The sequence below is a fragment of the Oryx dammah genome, unplaced genomic scaffold (assembly GCF_014754425.2).
Source record: "Oryx dammah isolate SB20612 unplaced genomic scaffold, SCBI_Odam_1.1 HiC_scaffold_14, whole genome shotgun sequence".
NCBI classification, from domain to species: Eukaryota; Metazoa; Chordata; class Mammalia; order Artiodactyla; family Bovidae; genus Oryx; species Oryx dammah.
In genome coordinates this window covers 9,639,968-9,666,999 of record NW_024070198.1, presented here as the reverse complement: position 1 = coordinate 9,666,999, position 27,032 = coordinate 9,639,968, and the positions used below count along the sequence as shown (strand labels likewise).

Below are 27,032 nucleotides of genomic sequence, written 5' to 3'. Positions count from 1 at the left end.
TCTCACTTAAGTTTCTTACTCTGTTGTATCAGATCTATGAGACATGGCTGTATGAAGATCAGACATTCTTACTTATCATTCTTCTGAACCCTATTTCCAGAGTCTGACTTTTTCTCATTCTCACTTGAATGTGTGCTTCCAGAAAAGAATTAGAATCTATGAAAGTACTTGTGTAGCTAGCACAGAGCATTTTATGTTTACCAGTGCCTCATTCTCTGTTAGTTTGAAGGAACTGTTTAAATGTTGGTCTCTCCCAAAATTTCTTCCATGAAACAAAGAATATCACCATATCCAAATTAGAGTTTGCCTTCCTTTCTATGGGCTGTTAAATATTTTTCATATCTTAATGATTTTATTTGCCACAGGCATGTGAGATTATAAAATTAAATTCCAAGAAAAGGACTTAAAATCCAGCTTTATTTTTTTAAAAGTAGAAATTGTAATCTCTTTTATTCAGATATCAAATTTTTATTATATAAATATTTATTGAACATCTGCTATATGCTAGGCTTCGTTCTAGACACCCTGAATACAGCAGTGAACCAACAGGTAAAAGCTCCAAGGAATTTCTTTTCCAGTGAGAGGAGGCATAATATTCTATTCCAGTAGGAGGAGGAAAAATAAATATCTATGTGAGATGATAGTAAGTGCTGGGAAAGAAAATGAAGCAATATGGAAATAAAAAGTGACAAGGAGTACTTATGTGTAGACCTGTGACAAAGTGATTTTTGAGCAGCAGAGATCTCAAGGTAGGAGCTGAAAGTATGAGCCATGAGATTATCTGGAGGGATAGTCTAACAGAAGTAGCTGCAAGTAGAAAAGCCCCAAAGAATGAGGAATTTCACAAGGGGGTTGTTGTGGCTGCCATACAGTGTATAAGGAGGGGCAGTGATAGGAGGTGAGAGGAGATGGAAAGTGGGAAGCCCAATCATGTAGGGCTTTGTAAGTTGTGGTAAAGACATTGAATCTTACTCCATATGAGATAGAAAGCCATTGAAGAAATGACATAATCTAACTTAGATTTGAAGTATTTTCTTGCTGTTGTGTGGAATTTAGACTATAAGAGAGCTGGGTTGACCAGATAGACTGATGCTATAAAGATACAGGGAAGAAATGAGGGTACTTTGGATTATAGCAGGTGGTGTGTTGAAGACTGGTTACAATCCAGATGTTCAATAATAAATCATTTTTGCATCAATTCTGTTCTTCATATAGGATCTCATATAAGAAGCAAAGCAAGCATTAGTGGTACCGAGAAAATGTTTGTAAGAAAGAAGAGTGAAAGTTGCTCAGTCGTGTCTGACTCTTTGCAACCCTATGGACTGTATAATCCATGGAATTCTCCAGGCCAGAATACTGGAGTGGGTAGCCTTTCCCTTCTCCAGGGGATCTTCCCAACCTAGGGATCAAACCCAGGTCTCCTGCATTACAGGCAGATTCTTTACCAGCTGAGCCACAAGGGAAGCCCAAGAATACTGGAGTGGGTAGACTATCCCTTCTCCAGCACATCTTCCCAACCCAGGAATTGAACTGGGATCTCCTGTATTGCAGGCAGAGTCTTTACCAACTGAGCTATCAGGGAAGCCCATAGAAAGAAGTGATAAGCTATGCCAAACGCTACCTATACTTTCATGTAAGAGTTAGCCTTTGGATTTAGCGATATGGAGGACATAGGTAACATTGACAGTAGTAGCTTCCACAGGTCATTGGGAATGAAAAACAGATTGGAGAATGCTCTAGAATAAACAAGAAGAGAGAAGACATTGAGAGAGTGGTGTAGAGTATTTCTCAATCTTGTTTTCATTACCACCTCCCTAAGGAGCTTTTTTAGGACAACTTTCCTAGTTGTCCTCCACCTACCCCACCTACCCCAGTGGAATTATAATATCATGGATATACTTTATATTTGCTACACATTATATATATATATACACACACACACACACTTTATATATAAAAAGAATAAGAATTGTTTGCCATGTAAGAGCCATTTTTTTTCTCTTTGAAGGTTATACTATTTCTACCAAGAATGTCATAGTTTAGACAGTCCTATAGAGGAGTTTTTTTTCTGTAAAAGGGGGCAAAGAATTGGACTGGTAGCTGGAGGAGGAGGTTGTATCGTGTTTTCATTATTTTGTATATTTTAAGATGGGATGTATTATGACATGTTCATTACTGATGGAAAGAATATAACAGAAAGGGGAAAATTGATGTTGTAGACCCAGACTAGACAGTGACAGGAGTCATGGTCTTGAGTAGGAGATAGGGGATGGGGCCTTAGATGGGAGCCGCAGTCCTCCCAGAGTAACAGGAGGGAAGCAGAGCATACAAGCATATGTGGGGACAGGAAGATGTCTTTGGAAATGAGAGCCTGTGGAAGTCATTTTCTTATTGATTTGTTTCTCAGGGAAACAGGAAGCAGAACCATCAGCTGATATTGAGGAGAGGCAGAAGGTTTTGAAGGTTTAAAGGGAGAAGAGAGGTGTGATCATAGTCACCTAGAGAAATGGATTGAGCAGAGTATAGTAGAGTCATTGGGCAGCACTAAGGTCCACTCAGACCCAGGGATTATGAGTTTAGAAATGAGACCAGCCAGTACTTTTTTCCTTCAGCACTTCATCTCCTCTAAGCACATTAGATATTTTAAGTATTTGAATCACTGAACAAATGACTGAAGTGAGTGAATACTGAGTTTATGCTGCATGCCCCTTAAGATTTTTTCATTTTACTACTGACATGTTTTTAATTGGAACGTTTTATGCTTGATTTTTGTTAAAATTAAGGCCTTTACCAGGTGGAAGGATGAGTGGAAGGGATAGATTGGAATGGACATGTACACACCACTATATTTAAAATGGATAACCAACAAGGACCTACAGTATAGCACAGGGAACGCTGCTCAGTGTTATGTGGCAGCCTGGGTGGGCGGAGAGCTTGAGGCAGGATGGATACATGTTTATACATGGCTGAGTCCCTTTGCTGTTCACCTGAAACTATCACATTGTTTGTTAATCGGCTATACCTCAATACAAAATTAAGTTTAAAAAATTAAAAATAGAATTAAGGCCTTTAGGTAAGAATTTAAGAATGGCACAACTTGGTTCAACTTTTCTGGTCAAAATAACAAAAATCAGTGAAGATCTTTAGTGCCTTTGTTTTAGTTGATACTGTTGCTGAACATGGGAAGAAGATGTAAAAGTGACAACTAGCTTGAATCTCTTTCTAACTATATTATTTTCATAAAAAGGAAACAAGAAGTCAGTGGTAGTTTCTTTGAGGATGTGGTAGTCATTCTCTATAAATTCCTAAACTTTTAAACTATGCTTATTCATTCATCTGTTTATTAATTTAATAAGTATTTTCTCAGTATCTCCTCTTACATCTGCCGTGGAAAGAACAAAACTGAATATAGCATGATTCCTGCCTTGAGGTACCTTACAAGCATCTGGATGTCATACTGCTTTTAGAGCAAGTGTATGTAATTTGCTGTAGACTACAAAAGATATACTCAAACTAATATTTTTAGAGAATGTGGTTCCTATGTAGTATCAGACACAACACTGATAAAGAGAGAGTGTGATGAAATTTGTAAACTAAAAAATTCAAGCACATTAGTAAATTCAGTATGTTATATGTAAAATATGTTTAACTGAAAAGAGTGTGCTCACAGAGACTGCTGTGTCATGACTATAACTGTGTGCTTCATCTTAATTAGAAGTTACTAATTCCTTTTTTAAAAGACTTTTTATTTTGTATTAGGGTATTGTGAATCAACAGTATTATGATAGTTTCAGGTGAACAGCAAAGGCACTCAGCAATACATATACATTCTCCCCTAAAGCCTCTCCCACCCAGGCTGCCACATAACATTGAGCAGAGTTCCATGTGCTATACAGTAGGTCCTTGTTGCTTATCCATTTTAAATATAGCACTGTGTACATGACCGTCCCAAACCCCCTAACTGTCCTTTCATCCTGGCAACCATAAGTTCATTTTCTAAGTCTGTGAGTCTCTTTCTGTTTTGTAAGTGAGTTTATTTGCATCATTTCCATTTAGATTCCACATATATGGGATGGCATACAATTGTGCTCCTTCTCTGTCTGACCTGACTTCACTCAGTATGACACTCTCCAGGTCGATCCATGTTGCTGAAAATGGCATTATTAGAAATTACTCATTCTTAAAAAATTATTTAATTCTCAAGATTTTTATACTTCCCTTTTTCAAGACTGGTTGGTGCTTTTGAAGAGTTAAGTGTGAAGTGAAAGTGTTAAGTCGCTCACTTGTGTCCGACAGTTTGCAACCCCATGGACTGTAGCCCACCTGGCTCCTCTGTCCATGGAATTCTTTAGGCAAGAATACTGGAGTGGGTAGCCATTCCCTTCTCCAGGGGATCTTCCCAACCCAGGGATGGAACCTGGGTTACCTGCATTGCAGGCAGATTCTTTACCATCTGAGCCACCAGGGAAGTTTCCTTTGAAGAGTTAATAGCTTCATTAATTTGGTGCACGAGTCATTCTTCTGTTGGGGTTAGGCGGGTGCCACAGGCTGCAAGACACACAGATGAACAGCATGTGGCAGTGTTTAAATGCTGTTTGGAAAGCCAATGCCACAGGCCTAAGACAACTTAGAACACTTTTCTACAGTGACTGCACATGCATCTCGGGATTATATTTTTCTTTTATATTGTTATGTGTCATGTTTTGTTTGCCAAACAGAATATAGAAAATGAATAAGCAGTTTTCTGGCATGAGTCTTAGTAGATAAATTATCAGAATGAGCTCTGTTGCTTAAGAAAAGCTTAAACATAATTTAGTCACTGTATGTGACTGTATGTAGGTTGTTGCTATGTGGAATTTTGGTCTGGCCAAAGGGTTATTTTCTTTGAAAATTCTGATGGACCAAGGTTCTCTTTGTTTTCATAATACTCCCATTCTACTCCCTCCTTCCCAAAGAGCAAGCTATCCCATTACTGAGGTTTCACTTGTGTACATGTAGCTGCATGAATCTAACATAACTGTGAATTTATCTTGTCATGACTTTAAATTATAGATATTATTTGAATGAAAGAATTAAGCTTTTGTTTCATTTTTTTAAGCTTTCAAAGAGAGTTTTCTTTTATTTTTCCCTCATATACAAAGGAGTAAATTTTAGGTCATCCCCAAAATACAGATGTGTGTGTCTGTGAATGTGGGTATCCTCCTCATTGTCCTTCACATTTTAAGATAATACTACTCATAGTGATCGAACTCTTTATATCATAACATAATGAAGTGAAAGCTCTATGAACAGACATTAGTATTATCAGACAGTAGATATGTAAAGGTGTTTTTAGTTTGTGACTATTGTCTTTCTGCATGAACGTTCTCACTACACAGTCTTTTATATTTACTGTCGTCACAAAGACTTTGCTTTGACAGAATGTGATATCTTATTGCCCCCATTGCCAATTGCTTTCCAATTAACTATCATACACATATATCTAATGAGCACTCTCTGTATTCCAGGAATTGCCCCAGATTCTGAGTTCACCTAGGTTAATGAACCCTGGCCCCAGTTCTTAAGGCGCTCATAGTGGGAAGATGTGTATGTATCTGTTGCATTTATCTTCTATTTGCTTCTGAAATATATATTTTTTTAATGTATAATTAAGCTTAAGGGCAACTTCAGGCCATTTCTTCTGCCCTTTTTCCTACTTTGGCTCTATTGCTTATTATCTGTGTGTCCTTGGGCACATTACTTGACTTCTCTGACTCCCTGATTCCTTTTCTATACAATGGAGGTGATAGTTCCTATCTCATCAGGGCATTTGGGGAGATTAAATAAGATAATGTATTAAAGCTCCTAATGAATTCCTGGCTTATGATCAGTGGTTAGTGAAAGGAAACAGCTACTGCTGTTGCTTAACTTGCATTTGTCACATGTTTGGCACTGATTGCTAAGGTTTATTTCCCTTTCATTCCCTTGCTGTTATCCATTCTTCAAGCACATGGCCAGTTGGGAATTTAAAACTTAAGTAAATAGAAATAGCTCCAATTTGTTATTATTTTTTATGTGCTAGATATTTTATATGTCTAGCTAATAATCCTGAAACAATGTAGTATTATTATCCCTACTATATAGGAGAAGACCAGGGAGATTTAGGAGAAGACCAGGGAGATTTAGGAGAAGACAATGGCACCCCACTCCAGTACTCTTGCCTGGAAAATCCCATGGATGGAGGAGCCTGGTAGGCTGCAGTCCATGGGGTCGCTAAGAGTCAGACACGACTGAGTGACTTCACTTTCACTTTTCACTTTCATGCAATATAGTATAAGAAATATATAATATATGTCTGGGTATCTCTGGAGAAGGAAATGGCAACCCACTCCAGTGTTCTTGCCTGGAGAATCCCAGGGACGGGGGAGCCTGGTGGGCTGCCATCTATGGGGTCGCACAGAGTCAGACACGACTGAAGCAACTTAGCAGCAGCAGCAGGGAGATTTAACAAAAAAAAATCGTTTCTTTGCAAGGTGAATATGTCTTTATTTTTTTAAAGTATTTATTTTCAATTGGAGGATAATTACTTTACAATGTTGTGTTGGTTTCTGCCGTACATCAGCATGAATAAGCCATAGGCACGTATGTGTACCCTCCCTTTTGAACCTCCCTCCCACCTCCTACCCCATCTCACCCCTCTAGGTTGTTACACAGCACAGGATTTGAGCTCCCTGCATACAATACAATACAAATTCCCACTGGCTATCTGTTTTACCTATGGTAATGTATATGTTTCAGTGCTATTCTCTCTATTTGTACCACCGTCTCCTAAAAATTACTTTCTAAAGCTATGAAATTAGCTACCTAGAAGGATGAAATACTGACTCCAAAACCAATCATTATCTTACTACCACATTTTTTCCCCAAGATCCCTTCTAATTCTAAATACTTTAATTTTTTTAAAAATGGATGTGCCTTATGATCATAAGCAGTAGAAGTTTTCATTTGAACCCAGTCTCATACTCTCAAAATCTGGATGCCCAATGCTGTCATTAACAAAACAAAATATAAAATCTGAATTTTTATAAATAAGTATGACTGATAGTCTGTGGACAGACCAGAGTTCCCCTGGTAGTTCTCAGATCCTATCATCTGCATCAGTTGATTTTTCTGTATCTTCTGGAAGATTTCTTTATAAGGGAGGAAGGGGGGGGGAATATAATGAGGGGAATACTTTCCTTCTTTAGGCTTTCAGAAAGATTTTAAAAATTTTGATAAAAAATTTATCACTTTGATTTTTACTAAAAGATTTGTTTTGATATTTTGACTTTTCTTTAATCCTAAGTGGTAAACATGGACCAACAGTCTGTGCTTACTTAGGTAGAGTAGTTCTCTATCTTTATTTAGTACTTTGTGGTCCCTTGTAACCTGAGGACATCAGGCATGAAGAGATGATGCAATTAGGGAGAGGTACAGCTGACCCCTGGGGCTCAGTTGTTGAGCCATTGCCTTCTGGGTTCAATGTAGCAAGAGTTCCTGATTTAAGAAAGAGGAACTTATGGGTGTGTATTTTCCATGAGAAACTGAACAAACTCTTAAATTGAATTAGAATAATGAGAATTCTATGTAGAATTCTGAATATTAGCTTCTAAATGGTTACTTTGGGCAAATGCCCATCTATCTGGGTTTCATTTTTCCCCTCTGTAAAATGAGACCATTGAACTCAAGAACTCCAAGATCACTTCTCAGTCTAAAATCTAATCCAAAGTGATTCTGTAAGAGAACAAGTGTGTGTGTTGGGGGGTTGGAGTGGGGGTGGGTGGGTTGGTGATCGCTGTTTGAAATGTGAATTATTTGAACATGAGTCCATAGAGTATAAATATTAGAATCATGTTTAGAAAATGTTAATGTGGGTGAGTGAGAGAGAAATATCTCATTGTTGTTTACAAACACCTTAGTTAACAAGCTTGCACCTTTCCTGAACACATTCGATTTTGGGGGAGGAAAGAAAAAGGCTTGTATTTAAACCAGGATTCAATTTTTTAAGATTATGTTTAGTTTGTCTTTTTTATCCATTAAACTTGAGTTTCTTGATTCTTACACTATTTCCAGCACCTTACATTGCCCCAAGTAATATTTCTTGAATGAATGAATTAATTGAATGATTAAATCTCCAGTGTGCCTGGTCATACATTGTGGACAACTATGAGAAAGTAAGACTTCTTCAATTTAGCACTCTCTTTAGCTTCAACTATCTTATCACCTATTGTGTACCTACATTATGTTGAAGGGAAAAAAATCAGGTACCAAAGGAAAAAAGAATTCTCTGCTTCCCTCTTCTTTCACTGCACTGTCATTAAAGAAAAGCACACTGCTGTATTTTTGATGGCTAGCTGAATGATTCTTTGAACTTTTACAAACAAATAATTTTTATTTCTATAAGCAATTCTCCTTATACAATACAATCACTAAATGAAATATAGCAGAAATGTAGGTAAGGCTTTTCTTCCATTTGCAAAAAGGTGTATCTAAAGCAACAACCAATAGCAAAATAGCAAAAACCAAGAAAAGAATGTTTGTGTGTGGACATGAGTTTGGATGGGTAGGTTTGGGTGTGACTGCAGATATTATAATGAGGGAGGAATGGAATTTAAAGACATTGTTATTAGGATACATTAATATTCTGAAGGAGCTCATGAGTTTAGTTCCAACTCTAACAATAGTAAGTTTCAATATTTAGTTCAGTTCAGGCACTCAGTCATGTCTGACTCTTTACGACCCCATGGACTGCAGCGTGCCAGGCCTCCTTGTCCATCACCAACTCCTGGAGCCTGCTCAAACTCATGTCCATCAAGTTAGTGATGCCATCTAACCATCTCAACCTCTGCCTTCCCCTTCTCCCCTCCTGCCTTCAATTTTTCCCAGCATCAGCGTCTTTTCCAGTGAGTCAGTTCTTCTCATCAAGTGGCCAAAGTATTGGAGCTTCAGCTTCAGCATCAGTCCTTCCAATAAATATTCAGGGTTGATTTCCTCTAGGATTGACTGATTTGATCTCCTTGCTGTCCAAGGGACTCTGAAGAGTCTTCTCCAACACTACGGTTCAGATGAATCAGTTCTTCAGCACTCAACTTTCCTTATGGTCCAACTCGCACATCCATACATGACTACTAGAAAAATCAAACTTTGACTATATGGCCCTTTGTCATAAAGTAATGTCTCTGCTTTTTAATATGCTGTCTAGGTTGGTCATAGCTTTTCTTCCAAAGAGCAAGTGTCTTTTAATTTCATGGCTGCAGTCACCATCCACAGTGATTTTGGAGCCCAAGAAAATAAAGTCTGTCACTGTTTCCATTGTTCCCTATCTATTTGCCATGAAGTGGGACCAGATGCCCTGATTTTAGTTTTCTGAATGTTGAGTTTTAAGCCAACTTTTTTCTCTCTCCTCTTTTACTTTCCTCAAGAGTTTCAATACTAGTTGTTTTTAAATCTGATAATGTTTTAATCCATGGAGAAGTTTAAAAACTGGATTTCGATCTGTGATTATACAAAGAAAACAAACCACTGTTTCTTTTTCTGGGCCACAGTCTCCTTAAGCATGATATGATAGGATTGGGATAAATGATGTTTAATGTTCTCACTTCATATCTGCATATCTCATCTCAGATATGCAGATGATACCACTCGAATGGCAAAAAGTGAAAAGGACCTGAAGAGCCTCTTGAGGAAGGTGAAAAAGCTGGCTTGTAACTCAACATTAAAAAAACTAAGATTATGGCATCCAGTCCCATCATTTCATGGCAAAGAGGGGAAAGGGGGAAGTACTGACAGATTTTATTTTGTTGGGCTCCAAAATCACTGCAGAAGGTGACTGTAGCCATGAAAATAAAAGATACTTTCTCCTTGCAGGAAAGCTATGACAAACCTAGACAGCCTATTAAGAAGCAGAAACATCACTTTGCTGACAAAGGTCCGTATAGTCAAAGCTATGGTTCTTCCAGTAATCATGTACAGATGTGAGAGTTGGAACATAAAGAAGGCTGAGTGCCAAAGGATTGATGCTTTCAAACTGTGGTGCTGGAGAAGAGTCTTGAGAGTCCCTTGGACTGCAAGGAGAGCAAACCAATCAATCCTAAAGGAAATCAACCCTCATATTCATTGGAAGGACTGATGCTGAAGCTGAAGCTTCAGTGCTTTGGCCACCTGATGTAAAGAGCTGACTCGTTGGAAAGACCCTAATGCCGGGAAAGATTGAAGGCAAAAGAAGAAGGAGGGGACAGAGGATGAGACAGCATCACTGACTCAATGGACATGTGTTTGAGCAAACTCTAGGAGATAGTGAAAGGCAGAGAATTATGATGTGCTGCAATCCATGGGGTCACAAAAGGTCAGATACGAGTTAGCGACTGAACAACAATGAAGGTTCTTTGAGAACCAAACATTCACTGATTTTGTAAATCAATTGTTCAGTTGACTGTAACACTTACTCTAGAGTGACATTTCTCTACCTCTTTAAATTCATCTCTCCTACACTGCTTTTTTACTCCCCTCCATTTTTCTCCTCTAAACAAGATTTTTTTTTTAGTTCTCCTATTTGTATTATGAAAAAAATTAAGTAGGTACCTTAGTTATTTTTCAAATATATCTTTACATGATGGGCTTTTTAAATTTTGATATACATGGGACCAAGTTTTAGGAGATGAAATAGTATCAAGCTTCAACTATATGACAAAAGCTCTACCTTGTTCTTGTGATTCAGTATGTATGGCAGCATGCTACGGGATTTTTCACACTGAACACAAACTATTAATTGAATACACTGAATCCAGTCACTCAGTGCTGCCAGTATCTTATGCCATACATTCAGGTGTATCAGTTCACCCTCCTTATTAATGATTTGAATAAGCATATTTTAATGCATGATTGATGCTATTAATATAGCACTTTTTGATAGCCAAGGAGTGTGCCTTCATTCTTGCATTCTGAAGCCTAGCAGAATGCTAGATACTACATGTGTGTTAAGTGAATGCTTTATTATCTGTTGATCTTTGTATGTGTCAGTTCAGTTCAGTTCAGTCGCTCGGTCGTGTCCGACTCTTTGTGACCCCATGAATCGCAGCACACCAGGTCTCCCTGTCCATCACCAACTCCCGGAGTTCACTCAAACTCACGTCCATCGAGTTGGTGATGCCATCCAGCCATCTCATCCTCTGTCATCCCTTTTTCCTCCTGCCCCCAGTCCCTCCTAGCATCAGAGTCTTTTCCAATGAGTCAACTCTTCACGTGAGGTGGCCAAAGTACTGGAGTTTCACCTTTAGCATCATTCCTTCCAAAATATGTGTAGACTTAAAAATACATAAAGTTCTCATAAATGTATAGGGATATATTTATAATGATGTAAAAATGTAATCCAACTAGTTATGATATGTTTTAAAATTTTACTTAGCTTACCTTTTAAATTAGTTAATGGAGGACTTGTAGTGATGCTACCTCCTCAAACATTTTCACCAGGAATTCTTCTTTCACACTTGTAGTTTTGCCTACTCTTATGTTACCTTATGGGTCTTCCAAGCTGGCGCTAGTGGTAAAGAACCCACCTGCCAATGCAGGAGGTGTAAGAGATGTGGAGTTTTGTTTCCTGGGTTGGGAAGATCCCTTGGAGGAGGGCATGGCAACCCACTTTGGTATTCTGGCATGGAGAATCCCATGGACAGAGAAGCCTGGTGAGCTACAGTCCACTGGGTTGCAAAGAGTCTGACATGACTGAAGCAACTTAGCATGCACGCACACATGCATGTTACCTTATGAGGTAGTAGGTCATCACTCTTTGATACTGCAAGTTAAGCACTCAGTCTTGACTGATGACTAAGTAAAGTGTTGTTTTCCAAGCCAGGGGCAGCTAGTTTTGGAGCTAGACATAAATAAAATATGGTTGGAAAGTAATAAGGAAAAATTTCTTCAATGTCACAAAATCTGAAATAGAGATTATGCCAAGAAATTCCAGAAATGTTTTGCGGATGCTGGGATTAGGGAGTGTATTGATAAATATACTTTGGCTTTTGGAGACATTTGTGGTAATTGGTTACAGCAGCAAGAGAAATACCCAGTAATTATTTTCATTAACAATGATGTTTTTTAATGAAACTAGCTCATTCTCATTTGAGAATGATATATTGAGCATTATATTCATTTCAATGTAGGAATTTAAGGAATTTGCCTCCTCTCTCATAAATAATTCCAGTTGACTGCTTTCTCTGAGAGTTTGGAATAAATAATCTTTACATCCTTCCAGTTTTGCTAGGTCAAGTACTGATAGCCTAACTTGTTAAAATGAACTTTTGAGCAATTCACTTGGAAATGACTAGGAATGTTAAATTCATAAAGTTCAAGATAGCATACCAATATGCACAGGCCAGGACAGGCAGATGGAAGCCCTTTCAAGGTCTGCTTCCTCTTTGAGTTCAGTGATCATGTACTTGAGTTGTTCGTGTTCTCATAAACCAATGTAAAAAAGAGGGAAACAATTTAAAAGTAAATAGGAAAAGGAAGTTTTAAACTAAGGACTTGATATCTTGATTATCTCAAGATGTTTAAATCCCCTGCAGGACCATTGCTTCAGAATTATAAAATGAAAAAGTTCACACTCACTTCTCTTCAAACTTTCATTCTTAACACACTAATGAACATAGACACATACAAAAAATTTAGTTCAATAAGTATTTATTAGACATCTGTTGTGGGTCCACCATAATCTGTCCATAATTCTTTTCTTGTCATTTACACGATACATCTGTTGTCTAACCATTGTCTTGGTTCTCGGTAAGAAATCAGTTATGATTTGAAAATTCTTGTTGCCTTTGAAGTAATATTGTTGGATTTTCTAATACTTATTATCCTGAAATTTTATTTAGCCTGCTCAATAGTAAGTTTATGACTAGTTAAGAAATATTTAACATTCTTTGCCAGGATAATTTCTTGTTTAATCATTGACATATGGCATAAATTTTCTGAATCATGGATTAGATTATAAAATTTCTATTTATCCCTAACATGAAGCCAATAATCAACTATTTTAACCACGATAATTATCAGAAGTTTCTTTAGTGGTGGTGTTCATTGACTTATTCTTTATTTCTTACATAAAAGTAAGAAAAACTGTCTATTTGCAATAAAAACAAAGGCAATGATTAATTATTTTGCTTAATTGCTCTCAACATAAATCAGTGAACTCTGTCTTTAACTGTTGAGAGTTTTTAAAATTCACCACTCTTTATTTTAGAATTTTATTCTTTTCATATCTGGTTCAAGTAGGTGAAAAGATCAGCAAAGCATTTTTTTCCTTTATAATAATTTGAAATGTTCTGACCAGACAACATTGTCAAAACAGTCTTTTGTGTTTATAAATGACTTCACAATAGGTATATAAAAAGTGAATATGAAATTTCATCTGTTAATATGAATATGCTACAGACATATACTTATTTTAGTTATCATTCTTAATGTGGAAGTAATTACAGAACTTTTCTACCATTAAAATATATAAATATTAAATATATTATCCATTCTTTATTATTCAATGGCATTATACTTATCATATAGATTTTTTCTTAATATGACTCCCAAATTTTCAGTGTTTCATTTCACATGACCATACACATAAATTTTTATTTAATAATTATTTATTGAACAAGTGAATAAGTGATTCAGATTTTTGAAATACCCCAGAATGATCATCTTAGCTAACTTTATCATTCATTAATACTAAGAAATTTTTTACTTAAAAATTCTAATTAATCAAAGTGTATCCTTTTGGATAGTTTTCCACCTGAAACAGCAAATCTCATATTGCCTTTAATTAGCTATAGATTTAGATAGATATATTATGGCAGAAACTTACAAAAACTGATGTTATTGACAAAATGAAGTTTCTAGGAACTAAAATGGGCTTCTTTCATAGCTCAGTTGGTAAAGAATCTGCCTGCAACATATCAAATCACCAGAGCTCGATTCCTGGGTCAGGAAGATACCCTGGAGAAGGAAATGGTAACCCACTCCAGCATTATTGCCTAGAGAATACCCGTAGACAGAGGAGCCTGGCAGGGTCTTTTCCAATGAGTCAGTTCTTTGCAGTTCAGTTGAGTTGCTCAGTAGCGTCCGATTCTCTGTGACCCCATGGACTGCAGCACGCCAGGTCTCCCTGTCCATCACCAACTCCTGAAGTTTACTGACACTCATGTCCATTGAGTTGGTGATGCCATCCAACCATATCATCCTCTGTCGTCCCCTTCTCCTTCCGCCTTCAATCTTTCCCAGCATCAGGGTCTTTTCAAATGAGTCAGTTCTTCACATCAGGTGACCAAAGTATTGGAGTTTCAGCTTCAACGTCAGTCATTCCAATGAATATTCAGGACTGATTTCCTTTAGGAGTGACTGGTTGGATCTCACAGTCCAAGGGAATCTCAAGAGTCTTTTCCAACACTACAATTCAAAAGCATCAATTCTTCGGCGCTTAGCTTTCTTTATAGTCCAACTCTCACATCCATACATGCTGCTGCTGCTGCTCAGTTGCTTCAGTCGTGTCCGACTCTGTGCGACCCCATTGATGGCAGCCAACCAGGCTCCTCCATCCCTGGGATTCTCCAGGCAAGAATACTAGAGTGGGTTGCCATTTCCTTCTCGAATGCATGCATGCATGTGAAGTTGCTTCAGTCGCATCCGATTCTGTGTGACCCCATGGACAGCAGCCCACCAGGCTCCTCTGTTCATGGGATTCTCTAGGCAAGAATACTGGAGTAGGTTGCCATTTCCTTCCCCATCCATACATGACTACTGGAAAAACCATAGCTTTGACTAGATGGATCTTTGCTGGCAAAATAATGTCTCTGCTTTTTAATATGTTGTCTAGTTTGGTCATAACGTTTCTTCCAAGGAACAAGTTATTTCATGGCTGCAGTCACCATCTGCAGTGATTTTGGAGCCCAAGAAAATAAAGTCTGCCACTGTTTCCACTGTTTTCCCCATCTATTTGCCATGAAGTGATGGGACCAGATGCCCTGATCTTAGTTTTCTGAGTGTTGAGTTTTAAGCCAACTTTTTCACTCTCTCTTTCACTTTCATCAAGAGGCTCTTTGGAGCTTCAACTTTAGCATCAGTCCTTCCAATGAATATTCAGGACTGACTTCCTTTAGGATTAACTGGCTTGATCTCCTTGCGGCACCTCTACTAACTGTTCGTAGGGATGCTTCCTAAGGCCCACTTGACTTCGCATTCAAGGATATCTGGCTCTAGGTGAGTAATCATACCATCATGGTTATCTGGGTCATTAAGATCTTTTTTGTATAGTTCTTCTGTGTATTCTTGCCACCTCTTCTTAATATCTTCTGCTTTTGTTAGGTCCACAACATTTCTGTCCTGTATTGTGCCCATCTTTGCATGAAATGTTCCCTCGTTATCTCTAATTTTCTTGAAGAGATCTCGTCTTTCCTATTCTATTGTTTTCCTCTATTTCTTAGTGGCTTAATACATTGAAAATAGAGATTATGTTGTGAAATGCTTGAGAAGCAGTGAAATGGGAAGGACAGCCCTATCTAAGAAGGGAGCTTTTACAGTTAGATGGTGATGCTCAAAGGACGTTATCCATTGAAATGCTAATGCTAGAGAACCCCCAAAGCAGAGCTGTCCAGGATAGCACACCCTGGAGTGTTCCTACCAAGTGGGGATTATTCCAGAATTGTGTAGGATCTAAGACGGGAATGTTATTTCTGCATTCTGCACTTTACATCACAAACAGCATGCTCTTCTTCACATTTTTATTTAAAAAAATTAAACTCAAAATAAAATTCTGCCTTCTGTATGACTATCTTTTCCATGGTGATATTTCCCACTTAAATCATGAAGGAGGACTGAAAAGTCCCCATTCGTGTCAGTATACTTAAGGAATGGAAGCCCTGTCTCGTGGAGTGGTGTGTGTCATTTAGGCACCCATGGCTGTTTGTTATTTCAAAATAAAGCAAAACAGAACATCCATTCTTCTCAGAGTTGTTTATTTATATGCCATGCTTGACATTTTCAGTTGAACTCATTTCTGGATTGTCAGAATACAGAAGAACCTTGAAAAGATTCTTGTAAGTCGAAACTTTTTGTTTGCTAGCAAAATAATTAGACAAATCTAGTGAAATTTTTCCCTGATTGTTTTGCCTGAAATTTTTCAGACTTAACAGAAAATAGATATTTTGAATAAAATGTTATTGCCGTAATCACACTGTAAATATTCCATACTTTAATTAAAATCAAAACTCTTATGGTGTCTCAAAGCAAATATTCAATATTATATATTTTATTTGAGGGACTTTAAATCCTTTTTGGTCATTCAGATTTCATATAATCAGTTGGCCACCAAGACCTATATTAGGAACTGGTTCTTACATAGATTACCTTGTAGTTGTTAAGATGCCTTCTGTGGTCATTTTAATCCATTCACAATCTTCGCAGTTGACATGCCTTGCGTCTTATTATGATTAATTTACAAATATTTTATAAGATGTACAAAGCATTTTTGTGTGTAATTAGTACTTTTTAACTGATTATTTCTGCTAAGTAGATGTCTTTGGGAATTTTAGATTTGCTTTTCCAGAGACATTTAAATTTCTTCATCGCCTATGTGTTTTTTTTTAATGAGATACAATTTGTTAAAAATATAATTTGGATTGTACTAGGCAGCCGCTAGATGACCTACTGGACCATCTGAATTTTAAAATATATAAAGAAAAAATATGAAGTGACCTTTAAGATATTTCAGAAGAAGATGGAAACTGGTTAAAAACCAATTTTAAAAGGTTTTTTTTTTTAAATTACTGTAATGCATTTCTTCACTTGTAGGGTTTTTCTTTCTTTCAGACAGTTATTAGTGTCTGAATTTTCCACTTCACAAGTGATAAGAGAGAGACCTTGGGCAAGACCTAGCGTGGGAATACTGGAAGCTGGGAATGAGAATGGGGGACAGGGTAGAAGATGGAGGGACGGTGGATATTGGAGGAAAGCCGGCAGCCACATTAGTTCATCAAATGTTGTGAGGCAAAAGGATTATATAACTGAGACTTGAGGATAAAGAGAAAGAGCAGAGAGGTGGGAACACACAGGTTGGGGTCAATTTGGATAAGTCCATCTCTTTTAAAATCACAGTTTTAAAAGACTGATCATAGAGTTGCTGGTATCATGAACTAGACTTTGCCTCAATGTGGGGGTAACTTTGTCTTCATCATTGTGTATTAGAAATGGAATGGTTTTATACCACTCAAGGGAGATGTCCTTGCAAGTCCTATGAGAGCTCAGAGCATTTTTATTATATTTTGTGATTACAGTTGGAGATGCTGCTTGTCTTATTTCTTGTAAAACTCAGAGGGAAGCCTTCCAAGGGCTTTACTGCTCTTGGGTCCCTCTGTAATCAAATATGCTTTTTCAGCAGTAATTTTAGCATCTATTATCGTGCTTGCGCCTTTGGCAGCCCGGCAGCTTCACAGCTTTGGCATCACTTGTGGTTTGCAGACCATCATGCAGTGCTGTCTAGTGCTCCTGATAATAGTTTCTAAATGCATAGCTGATTTATACTGCCTGGAATTGTCCCATCTCTTCCTAGCAATCGAATTTGGCAGATTAATCATTTAACATTTTCTGCCCCGTACCCAGGCCTCACTGAGAGGTCATTGGTGTCACACCAAGTAAGACTGCACATGGGCAGAGGAAAGTTTGTGCTGGATTTGTGAATGTCACCCCCTCCAGAAGACGTATGTGTTGTTTTTACAGATGAAGAAACGAAAGCAAACAGGGGTGTATTTTTTTCAAATGCACCTAATGAGTGCCCAATAGAACAGGGAGAGCCACGCTTCTCACTCCCAGTCATGTGCTTGGCTCCTTGGACTTCTTTCTATTCTCACCAGAATTCCAGTGCCTGCTGCACAGAATAATCATGCTCAAACATAGCTTTAAGCTTAAGTTCCAGAGCCCATTCCAAGATGCTAATGTTTAAGGACTTAGAGAGGGGGGAACTATAAAAGGAACCTGCATTAATCTGATGTGCTGGCTCTCCTTTCATTGTACCTTTCAATTTTTATGTCACAGGAATCCATCTTTAATGAAAGCTTGTAACAGGGCTTCCCTGATAGCTCAGTTGGTAAAGAATCCACCTGCAATGCAGGAGACTCTGGTTCGATTCCAGGGTTGGGAATATCCACTGGAGAAGGGATACGCCATGCACTCTAGTATTCTTGGGCTTTCCTTGTGGCTTAGCTGGTAAAGAATCCACCTGCACTGCAGGAGACCTGGGTTCTATTCCTAGATTGGGAAGATTCCATGGAGAAGGGAAAGGCTATCCACTCCAGTATTCTGGCCTGGAGAATTCCACAGACTATATATAGTCCATGGGGTTCCAAAGAGTTCAACACGACTGAGCAACTTTCACTGTAATTAAGCAGAAACTCAGTAGAAAAAGACTTTGATAGTCACATGATTTGTTCCCCAAGCAAAATGGTCTCTCCCCAGGTTAGCCCCCCTACCACCACCCTCAGAAATGCCTCATTATGTCCTTGGAGTGAGCCATGGAGGGTTCCATTTAATTATCCTATCCCTCTTATGGGCTCAGATCTCTACTCTCACCAAATAGACACTTCCACCACTGAGGTTTCTTTCTCCATAAGGTATCCTCAAGTAAACATCAAATGCAGGAAGTTCTTAATACCATATGTTGACTGGAGTGGCACAACAAGGATCAGTTCAGTTCAGTCGCCCAGTTGTGTATGACTCTTTGTGACCCCATGGACTGCAGCACGCCAGGCCTCCCTGTCCACCACCAACTTCCAGAGCTTGCTCAAACTCATGTCCGTTGAGTTGGTGATGCTATCCAACCATCTCATCTTCTGTCATCCCCTTCTCCTCCTGCCTTTAATCTTTCCCAGCGTCAGGGTCTTTTCCAATGAGTCAGTTCTTTGCGTCAAGTGGCCAAAGTATTGGAGTTTCAGCTTCAGCATCAGTCCTTCTAATGAATATTTAGGACTGATTTCCTTTAGGATTGACTGGCTTGATCAACAAGGATACTTCCTCTTTTCTCAGGGGTCAACTTGACCTACACCCGGATTTGATCAGAATATAGATATACAAATTGTAAGGCTAAAGAAGGAGCCATTGTTAGGGTCAGTTGTCTTCTCAAGCTGAAAAAAGGTTATGATTGTTTTCTGTTTGCAAACATAATCTTCCCAACCTGATTTCCTGATTTGTGTTGCATTATAGTACAGTGTGTTCTGAACACTAGTTCTTGGAACAGTATAGGTTTCACATGCTTCTTATTCTGTTGCTACTTGTTGAAGTCCAAAGGGGTTGAATGTGTCAAACACCCACAGTGGGTCATTTGTATGACATACTACATATTAATAAAAAAGGATATGTGAGAATTCAAGGATACATTTCATCCTGTTTCAGCATTTAATTTCAGAACATGGCCAAGTATCTGTTTTCATTGAGAAAAGCCGTAATTTGCCAAAACTAACATGAAGCAAATGATTGTTAAGACATGTACATAGACTTGTTGTTCCTTTGATTTGTTATCAAAGTAGCTTTGTGGGGATTTTTTAAGTATTAAATTTTTAACTGCAATTTAGAAAACTTTCAGTTAGACAGTTCAGTTTGTGTATTGATTTATAGTACATTCTGAAACTGCTCACAGAGTGTAGATATTCCCTCTCTGTGTAATCGAAATACTCAGACTTTAGTTTTCACAGTCAAGAGTTTTATCACCTGGCAAAGGTGACAACTGGTAGAAGTGACAACTTCACAAATTAGGAAAAAAATCATATTTTTTTAAACCAGATAATTACTTGGAATGCTTTTTGCACAACCATAAACTTTACACTGAAAATTATGTTGACTTTATTCTGGTAGAAAGTATCTAATTTAACTCATCTTCGTTAGTTTGTGGCTTATATTGTGGCATTTTTAAATTGAAACCATATTCTAGAATTTTGATTTCAAACTTGTTAAGAAGTGCAGTAAGAAGAGACCTATAGTGACCACAATATATGAGAATGTGATTCCTGATCATCTGAGAGCAATCTGTAGTTTCTAAAACTTGGTTTCAGAATGAAAGTAGGAAATTATCCTGCTTTCCAGCAAATTAGCATACACATTGCTTAATCTAGATTTGACATGTGAAGAAACTCTATATGGCATGCTTATAAAGTAATGAGACTTGGTTTTTAAGTTATTTATGTATAACTTATTTTTTAAATGTATGTTGTCCTTGAGAGAGTTCCTCTGGAAATTTGCACTTATTCCACAATTCTCCAAATATTTTTTGAAGCTTTTGGAAAATTCTTTTAAATAAAGTTCTAGTCAATTCTTTCAAATAATGGTAGAACAAAGTATTTTTTGAAACTGCATAAGAATGGATTTAAGAATTTGGAGCTACCCTGGAAAAATTCTTCAAATTGCTGTTGCAGCCATATGTTCTTCTAGACACACACCTATTCTCTAGCCTGAATACTTTTTGACTCCTCTAAAATTATTTTTTCCACTTTCAAAGAGAAAAGATTTGCTATCCTTGCAGATATTCAAAAGAATGATCTGTGTTCTCTAAAAGCAATTCTGGAAGGGTATTTTCAAAATATTTACATTAGTAATAACCTTGATATAGCAATATCACTTTTGAAACAACATAACTTTCTGCATCTGTTAGTTCTGACACGTTTGTTGACAAAATGTAATACTTCATTGTCATCACATACAGTAGTGTGATAGTGGATGCCTTGTTTTGGAAAATTTTCACTTGAACCTGAAGACAATTGCAACTCCAAATAGCCTCCATAATAGCTTATGAAGTGCTTGTTGTTGAGTTTTGGAGGAATATGTGATCTTGTAGTTTCTCGGTAGTCATGATAGCAGAGCCAAGCATAGTAGTTCCATAAGCATTTTTTAAAAATTACATCTATTAGTAAAAACGTGTTGTTAACAAAGAAAGACTTCACAGATTAGGAAAAAATATATATTTTGTAAACCAGATAATTACTTGGACTGCTTTTTACACAACCATAAACTTTACATTTAAAATTATATTGACTTTATTCTGGTAGAAAGTATCTAACTTAACTCATCTTTGTTAGTTTGTGGCTTATATTGTTAAAATAATAGAATTATGATGTCCATAAGTCGTGTTTAAAAAAAAATCTATTGATGGAATAAATGAATGTGAAGATTGAAAAATTAGATTATGAACATTTGATACATTATAATAGTTTAATGGGCATTTAAAGGTAAATACAAATTTACTTCAAAATCTTAATTTTGAATGGCTTCAATTTTTGAGTATGTTACATTAGCACCAAAGTTATGAACATGAAATTAGATTCAAAAAAGTGTTAGATGTGTTAATGTTAAAAAGAAAGTTATTTATAGAGGGTAATTCATTCAACACATTTTACTTGAGTAACCATTGTAGTTCTAGATGTTGTCCTAGATGCTGGGGATAATGTGCTGGAAAAGCAGATAGCACCCCTGCTGTATGAGCTTTATACTGTAGTGAGTGGAGGGTTCTGGAGAGAAGAGACCGAACTTCTCTCTGGAGAGAAGAGAAGCTTTTGTGTGGCCACTCTGTTGCATGGAAAAGCTCTCATTTCAAACCTCTGGGTTCTGTACTTTATTTTGAAGTGTGATGAGTTTGGACTCATGGTCTCTAAAGAGTTTTCAGATTAGAGTTAATACTGTGGTTTTCTGAATTCTCCTTGGTCACCTTAATTGATAGTGTCCTATCCTCCCAATTCCTAGTATTTTTATTTTTCCTAGTATTTTTAATATGTAGTATGAAATGTGAGTGCTGCGAGAGAATTTTGTAAAATTCTGAAACTGTAAGGTAGTGCTGTTATTCAACAAGAAGGCATTTGAACTTCTACCTACACAAAGTATATTCAAGACTCACACAGTCACACAGTTTTGCAGATAATAAGAAAACAGCTAACCTGAAGGTCTTCTTTTTCTCCCTCTTAAACATTAGAGGTATTTTTTGCGTGCCTTTGATTTTTAATTTATCAACTGTCTACCTCACTTAGTCTTTGTAGAAACAATTTCTAAATCTCCTGAAACTATATTTACTTTCACTATAGTTTAGAGCTTACATTTTCTGGCGGGTACAGAATGTGTCACCCCATTAAACAGATACTCTCAGTATTGTTTATGGAAGTAGAGAACAAAATGAAGTTATAAATATGGAAGATACCCTATTTGACCACCGCCTTTTGGGGAAAAGTAATTCCAAATAATTAAAAAGGGCCAGTTACCCTTTTTTTCTTAAACATTTTTTAACAAGACAATGTTATAATTTCCCTAAGTAACCTAAGTCAACAGCCACATATGTTAAGTAGATTCCTTCATGTCAAAAACAAAGGAAATGACAGGATAATGTCTAAAACTATCTCCTAAATCTTTCTCTATTTTTCTATCTTGTTTTTTTTTTAATGCCTCAACCCATATTTAAGCCCTATTAAGGATAAAACTGCAACTGAATATGCTCAAAACTTATTTTTAAAAAAGAGAAAAAAAATCAGATTTTACTAGTCGTGATTTTCACTAGGACTGAAAGAGTATTTTGTTCTTTCTTTCAAGTTCTGCTTCCTTTAAACTTTCTGGAAGCATCTTTGAAGACAGGTATTACAACAGGTTTTGAGGAGAGAGAAATGATGATCAAATATAGCCATGGCAGAAATGTCTTTTCTAAGGGTTAATGAGGTCGCCACATTGTTTGTTGTATTTTTTGAAGTCTTAGAATACTTGTGGATTTTTATTCTGACAACAAAGTGCAGCTGTTTCTAGTCAACTCTTTTAAATAAAGTTCTTTCTTAAAATCTATTTCAAAATCAGCAAACTTCTGGGCTCAGAGGCAATCTTGCCCTGTGTAGATGCCAGACACTTCCATTAATTGTGAGAGTCACAGGTTAATCTCCAGTGATAAATTTTTTTCCAGTTAGAGTCACATAAGAGTAAGTAAAGGCATCTGATGCTTGTTTTGAATTCATTTAATATATAAATTCTTTGTTTTCATACAGTTCTGCTTCATTAGCCATTTCTTGAATATCAGTTACATTTTTCTACTGCTGAAACTCTCAAGTGATTCAACTAGTACAGCCTTCTTCCTTTGTCCCAGAGTTTCCTGGGACTAAATTTAGAAAGAGTTCAGGTATAAAATTGTCATCATCAACACCATCTTTTTTCTTGCCTTAAGGAAAAAAAAAAAACTTTTATTGAGATATACGTCTAGAAAAATACACATGTGTTAAGTATAAATCTTGAAGAATTTATAAAGGGAACATACATCCTTCCATGAAGGAACATAGCACTCCTTTAAGAAACAGAGCACATTAGTGCTCTGAGAAGGCTCACTTGCATTCCCTTACAGCCACTAACTCTTTCATCTTCCCAGTAGCTGTTATCCTGAATTCTAGATTTTTTATTTGCCTTTTATGTGCTTCTTTTAAATAAAATGAAACAGCATGTGCTCTTACATGTATTTAGCTTCATTCACTTACCATTATCTGTGAGCGTTACTGATACATGTGGTTAAAATCTTTTTTTTCTAACTAATGTGTAGCATTACATTGTGTAGATATAGCATACTTTATCTATTTCACTGTTGATGAATATTGAAGTAGTTTTCCAGTTGGTGCTATTACAAATAATGTCCCTATGAAGAGTCTTATAGATGTACTTGGTAAGAAATTTGTATATACATAGAAGATCGTCAACATATTTTAATTTCTCAATTTTATTGATGAAAAATTTATGTAACTGAAACTTTCTGATTAGTGTGAATCAACCAAAAGTACTATGCTGAGTTGGTAGTTTTTTTTCTAAATCATAGAAACTTAACATTTTATTTACCTAATCCTGTTGGTTTCAGTCAAGCTAGCTTCGTTTCTGCTCTTTTCACTTACCTCCTCTCACCCTGCACACCAACTAATACACTTTATAAATTTATGCTTACTCCTCTCTCTTCACTTCTGTCTCCTAGAATGGTATAGTAATAATACTTACAGTAATAAATAACAGCAGCAGCTGTTTATTGAGCAGTAACTGTAGGAAAACACTATTATGATATTTCTACATTATTTTACCCTCACATAATATTTACATGGATATTATCCCTGCAATTGATCAGTATATTTTAAGAAGATTGAAATCATATCAACCATGATGATATGAAACTAGAAATCAATCACAAGAAAAAAAGGGGGGAAAGCCCCACTAAAATGTGGAAATTAAACAACAGGCCATTAAAAAACCAATCAGTCATTGAAGAAAGAAAAAACACCTAGAGACAAATGAAAATAGAAATATGACATACCAAAAGCCATAAGATGCAGTAAAAATGATTCCAGGAGAGAATTTGGTAGCAATGAGGCCTAACTCAAGAAATAAGAAAAATCCCAAATGAATCATCTAAGTTTACACTGAAAAAATTTGAAAATGTAGAGTGAGCAAAGCCAAAAATTAGTAGAAGGAAGGAAATAATAAAGATCGAGAGACAATAAATGAAATAGAGACTAAAACAACAGAAGATCAATAAAATTAAGAATTGTTTCTTTGAAAAGATTAAACAAGAATTAATCAACAAATCTGTTACTAGATTAACCCAGAAAAAAAGAGAGGGGACTCAAAATCAGGAATGGATGACAAATTAAAACTGATACTACAGAAATACAAAAGATCTTAAGAAACTACTGAGGATAACTATACATCACCATATTGAACAACTTAGAAGAAATGGACAAATTCCTAGTATCATATAATCTTCCAAGACTGAATATTGAGGAACTAGAAAATCAGAATAGACCAATTACTTACAAGGAGGTTGAAAAAAAATTTTAAAATCCCCCTGCAAACACAAGCCCAGGACCATACAGTTTCACTGACAAATTCTACAAAACATTCAAAGAAGATTTAATAGCTATCCTCAAACTCTTTGAAAAAATCAAAGAGGAGGAAAACTTTCCAAACATATTTTATATAGCCAGAATTACTCTAATATCAATATCAGACAAGTATACAACAAAAATAATAAAAATAAAGAAAATTGGAAGCCTTTACAAAATATTAAAAAGCTGAATCCATTGATATATTGAAAGGATCATAGCTTACAGTCAAGTGAGATTTATTCCAGGTGTACAGGATGGTTCAGCATCTTCAAATCAATCAACACAATATAACAAAATGAAGGATAAAAATTGTATGATCATCTCAATAGGTATAGAAAGAGCATCTGAGAAAATTCAACATCCACTTATGATAAAGACTCTCAACAAAGTGGGAACAGATGTACTGTACTTCAACATAATAAAGTCCATATATGACAAACCCATAGCTGACATCATACTCAACAGTGAAAAGTTGAAAGCTTTTCTTCTAATATCAGGAACAAAATAAGAATGCTCACTTTCACCACTTTCTTTCAACATAGTTTTGGATGTCCTAGCCATAGCATTTAGGCAAGAAAGAGATAAAAGTCATCCAAATTGTAAAGGAAGAAGTAAAACTAACTATTTGCAGATGACATGATATGGTGTACAAAAACCTGAAAGACTCCACTGAAACCCTAAAGAAACCCTACAGACTCCATTACTATAACTAATAAATGAGCTTACTAATGCTGCAGAATACCAAATCAATATGCTGAAATCTATGGCATTTCTAGACACTAATTATTATTAGAAACAGAAATCAAGCCATTTAAAATACCTAGGAATAAATTGAACCAAGGAGGTAAAAGACTTGTACTCTGAAAACTATAAAGACACTGATGAAATGAATCGAAGACACATATAAATGGAAAGATATTTCATGTTCATGTATTGGAAAAGTCAATGTTGTTAAAATGTTTTTACTATCCAAATCTACAGATTCAATGCATCTCTTCAAAATTCTAATGATGTATTTCACAGAACTAGAACAAATAATTCTAAAATTCGTATGGAATGTCAAAAGATCTCAAACAGCCAAAACAATCTTGAGAAAGAAAAAGCTGGAGGTATCATGCTCCCTAATTTCAAGCCATACTATAAAGCTATAGTAATCAAAACAATATGCTACTGGCCCAAAAAAAGACACACGCATCAATGGAACAGAATTGACAGCCCAAAAATAAACCCACACATATATGGACAATTAATTTATATCAAAGGGGCACTGAACATACAATGGAGAAAGTATAGTCTCTTCAATAAATTTCATTGGAAAAACTAGACAGCCACATGCAGAAGAATGAAACAGAACCACTGTCTTTAACCATACATAAAAATTAACTCAAAATGGCTTCAGTATTTGGATGTAAGGCCTGAAGCCATAAAATTTCTAGAAAATAAAATAAGCAGTAACCTTACTGACATCAGTCTTAGCTATGTTTTTGTGGATCTGATTCCAAAGACAAGGGAAACGAAAGCAAGAATAAACAAATGGGACTCTAATCAAGCTACATAAATTCTGCACAGTGAAGGAAACCATCAACAAAATGGAAAAGCAACCTACTTAGCGAAGATAAATGCATTGGAGTATTTGAGCTTCAGTGTCAGCACTCTTCCTCCCAATGAATATTCAGAGTTGATTCCCTTTAATTTTTTTTTTAATTTATTTATTTTTTATTTTACTTTACAATTCTATATTGGTTTTGCCATACATTGACATGAATCCACCACGGGTGTACATGCATTCCCAAACATGAACCCCCCTCCCACCCCCCCTCCCCACAACATCTCTCTGGGTCATCCCCGCGTACCAGCCCCAAGTGTGCCATATCCTGCATCGGACATAGACTGGCAATTCGATTCTTACATGGTATTATACATGTTTCAATACCATTCTCCCAAGTCATCTCACCCTCTCCCACTGAGTCCAAAAGTCCATTATACACATCTGTGTCTTTTTTGCTGTCCTGCATACAGGGTCATCACTGCCATCTTTCTAAATTCCATATATATGTGTTAGTATACTGTATTGGTGTTAGGATTGAGTGGTTTGATCTCTTTGCAGTC

General features: G+C 36.5%; 1 protein-coding gene and 1 long non-coding RNA gene across 2 annotated transcripts in view; both read left to right on the top strand.

The window, feature by feature from the left end:
* The window catches only part of RNLS (renalase, FAD dependent amine oxidase), a 287,722-nt gene that overhangs the window by 33,298 nt on the left and 227,392 nt on the right, over positions 1–27,032 (top strand). The gene's annotated exons all lie outside the window — the stretch shown is intronic.
* Positions 1,623–25,501, top strand: LOC120873797. The gene is made up of 4 exons (XR_005723529.1): positions 1,623–1,639; positions 9,306–9,313; positions 17,088–17,100; positions 20,548–25,501. It is a non-coding gene; the product is annotated as an uncharacterized LOC120873797 (long non-coding RNA).